We start from the raw sequence: 4,131 nt of genomic DNA, 5'->3' as shown, positions 1-4,131 counted from the left end.
GATAGATAGATAGATAGATAGATAGATGGATAGAAGATAGACTCTGTGATAGTAATACTTATACAATTGAGTTTATGAAATTAAGTTTTACTGACAATTTGATTATGAAATTAAGTTTTACTGATAATTTGAATAAAATATGCAAGTAGCCAGTGATGAATTTCTTCAAAATGATGATAAATTCATGGTAAAGTTGACATTAACATGGCAGTGCTCTCTAAAGGTCTTTCATCTCAAGAAAAGTCATGGTATTTTAAAAGTGGGACATAATATGATTACTTGAAGGTACTTTCCAGGATCCATAATGCAAGATAATTACAGGCAATTACATTAACCATTACCTGTGGTGTTTTCAAAGCTTACATAGGCCCTGGATATGTCTAATACTGGGGGTTTGTTCTGAGAGCTTAAGATGTATAGGATTTTTCCATCCCACTAAAAAGCAGCCTCATCCCTCATATCACCCATTTAAAAAATAACTGTTAAACGTTTCTAAATGGTATTGTTTAGGCTGTTATCACTAGTAGCAGAGAATATCATTTCAAGAAAGAAGAAGCAATTGTTGTTGGTTTGCAATTAGAATAGGACAACCAAGCCCACATCTGCTGATGGGATGCAAAGAATTGCTCTCTTGCAATGGCTTGAGTATGTTTCCCACAATACACACATGTTTAAATCCATAAGGCTGTGGCATTAAGAAGTGATGCTTTAATGAGAATACAGCCTGGCGAGAGGTAATGGTGCTCTTAGTTTTAAAACAAGGAATCCAAAGAGCTTATTGGCTCCTTCTACCATGAGAGAACATGGTAGAGACATCATTTATGCACCAGGAAATGGACCCTTTACCAAACACAGATTTTGCCAGCAACTTGACCTTAGATTTGCCAGCTTTTAGGGATGTGAGAAAATAATGCTTGTTTGGAGTCTAGTCATGCTATGGTGTTTTCTTACAGCAACATTTGCTGTAATCACATTAACAATTACCTCTGGTGCTTTCAAGTTACATGATCCCTGGATAGTGTCTGGTGTGAAAGATTTGTTCTGAGAGTTCAAGAAAAATAGGATCTTTCCGTCCTACTAAAAGGCAGCTCTGTGTTCAACAGTGCAAAGTACACCAGAAAGAATCACACAAATGTCTTTTTAAAAAGCATGGTGGGACTTTCATTGCAGGACAGGATTTCATTGCAATTTCATCTGCAATTGACACTGGTGTCATTGCAGATGGCATAGATACCCAATGGAACCCGAAGAGAATTCTTTTAAAGTAGACTTAATTATCAGATACAAGGCAATTGCGACTTCTATAATAAATGGATGGGTTAAAGGAAAAAGATTTATTCCACAGAAACAGTAGATAGGCAGTCACTGGTGGGAAAAGACTTATCCTTGGAGTCTGTCACCTGAAAGAAACTACAGCTCCCAAACTGTCCAGCTGAAGTTCCCTACCACGCCCCCTCTCACCTCTTAAAACACAATGAAAGAAAAAGAGCATTGACATGATTAACTGATCGTTTCTGGAATTCAGTGCTCTTAATTTCATAGGAGTAAGATTTTTTTGGACTCTAAAGTAAATTGGATCAAATGTTCCTTAAATGGTATCAATCATTTGGTGGGTGTTCTAGTATTTTAGAGGCAAGACAAATCCTATTGTTTAGTCATATCTACACCAACTCATTCACTGATAATACAGAAACTGTTTTATTTAACTGAGCACTTGGCTTTCCTTTTCTTTTTATAATTTTGTAATTATATTTATGCACAGAAAACTTAGCAGTGTACATTTAACCCAGTTGAGTGGCGAGTTCTTTAGCCTTTGCCTTTTCCAGTTTGGCAATGCGATCCACAGACTAGGGGCCCAGGAGGCTATCTCCCCAGTGGTGGCAGGTCTCATTGTATCTGTCTGTCATTGTAATTGGTCCTAATAGCTTCCACAAGCTTAGCTACAGCACCCTTGTCTTCCAAGTTAACCTGAGAAGGAAAACCAGCAGCTCAGCGTGGTCTCCATCATAGGCAATCACCACCAGCTGAGCCTTCTTGTTCTCCACCAAGGTGGTGACTGTATTGACTCCTGCTCGGAGGACAGGTGGTCTCTTAGTTGGACCATCCCCTTTGCCATCCCCGAGCTTTCTTCTTGGCTTTGGCCAGTACCCTTTGCTTCTCTTGCTTTGTCTCTGGCCTGTACTTGTGGGCAAGCTTAATCAGCTGGGTAGCTGTTCGCCTGCCCAGGGCCTGGATGAGCTGGTTACTGGCAGGAGGTACTTTGAGTGGCTTATAGAGGATGGCCTTTTGCTGCTCTAGCCTGGTGCAGCAGGGCTGTTTGACAAAGTGTGTGATCTCTTTGGGGCTGGATGTCTTGTTCAATGTTGAAGTTCTTGGGCCTTTTCTCACATAAACGATTGACCACCTTTTTGATCTCCTGCTTCTTCAGAACAGTCGGGGCCAGGGCTACCTTCTTCCCCTTGGCCTTTTTTTCCTTTGGACATTTTGCTCGGCTGGAGGAGAGAGCTTTAAGATGTATCTCCCAGGCTGGCCTTGAACTTCGGATTCTACTGCCTCTGCCTCCTTCAGTAAATCCTACTGGCCTATGCCACCAAAATGGGCTGAGTACTTGATTTTCACTGGTGTTTTAGAAACAGAGATGACCACAGACATGGATCTACAAACACTTCTGTATCACTCCTAATAGCTTTGCAAAGGGACTTCCAGAAAGGAGACTGGCATAAGCAGGGGAGACAGAGGATGAAGGCATGAAGCATATGTTCAAACATAGAAAACATTAAGTTTTCAGGGAGACAAGAGGGTCTGCTCTTGCAAAGCTTACTGGGGCCATGAAGTACTTGGCACTAGTGGAAAATATTGAATACAGATTTATGTACTATGGTATAATGATTTATACCTTATTCAGTACAGGGGGCAGTCCATGCTTCCCAGTAGATGATAGAAACTTCGGGTAGTATCAATCGCAATACTAACACTGGTATCATAGTAATAAAGGAGATGGTTACTAAGAGACTAATGGGCCAATAGCTGATACAACCTGCGATTACTGCAGAAAAAGGGTGACTTGTGTCTTGGGCTGGACAGACAGAGCAGGCATAAGGTTAAATAATGCTGCTCATAATTGTGTGTAATTTGAAACTCATTATTCATTTTAGGAATTTTACCATCTTTGAACTATCACTAACATGGGTAACTAAAAATGTAGCAAACCCTTTGATGTCCTTAGCCAAATCTTTAACCCATATTATAGAAAAAAGCAAGGTCCCTAAGCTAGGCATGGTGGCTTACCCCAATAATACTATCATTTGGGAGGCTGAGCCAGGAGGACAGCTGTGATTCTCAAGAAACCAAAACCAAGAATTTCTTTTTTTAAAAATTATTTTATTAGATATTTTCTTCATTTACATTTCAAATGCTATCCCAAATGTCCCCTATACCCTCTCCCCACCCTGCTCCCCTGCCCACTCATTCCCACTTCTTGGCCCTGGCGTTCCCCTGTATGGGGCATATAAAATTTGCAAGACCAAGGAGCCTCTCTTCCCAATGATGGCTGACTATGCCATCATTGATAAATATGCAGCTAGAGACACGAGCTCTGGGAATACTGATTAGTTCATATTGTTGTTCCACCTATAGGGTTGCAGATCCCTTCAGTTCCTTGGGTAATTTCTCTGGCACCTCCATTGGAGTCTCTGCTTTCAATCCTATAGATGACTGTGGGCATCCACTTCTATATTTGCCAGGCACTGGCATAGCCTCACAAGAGATAGCTCTATCAGTGTCCTTTCAGCAAGTTCTGGTTGGCATATGCAATGTCTGCGTTTGGTGGCTGATTATGGGATGGACCCCCGGGGTGGAGCAGTCTCTGGATTGTCCATCCTTTCATCTTAGCTCCAAACTTTGTCCCTGCAACTCCTTCCATGGGTATTTTATTCTGTATTTTAGGGAGGAATGAAGTATCCACATGTTAGTCTTCCTTCTTGATTTTCTAGTGTTTTGGAGATTGTATCTTGGGTATTCTAGGTTTCTGAGCTAATATCCACTTATCAGTGAGTGCATATCAAGTGAGTTCTTTTGTGATTGGGTTACCTCACTCAGGATGATCTCCTCCAGATACATCCATTTGCCTAA

At 41.1% G+C, this 4,131-nt stretch overlaps 1 pseudogene; it reads right to left on the bottom strand.

Moving 5' to 3' along the window:
- Positions 1–1,887: 1,887 nt before the first annotated feature.
- The window catches only part of LOC115063841, a 35,891-nt pseudogene continuing 33,647 nt past the window's right edge, over positions 1,888–4,131 (bottom strand).

The sequence above is a fragment of the Mus pahari genome, chromosome 4, assembly GCF_900095145.1.
Source record: "Mus pahari chromosome 4, PAHARI_EIJ_v1.1, whole genome shotgun sequence".
In the NCBI taxonomy this organism is placed as follows: Eukaryota; Metazoa; Chordata; class Mammalia; order Rodentia; family Muridae; genus Mus; species Mus pahari.
Note: the sequence above shows the minus strand (reverse complement) of the source record. Positions and strands in the feature narration are given on the sequence as shown.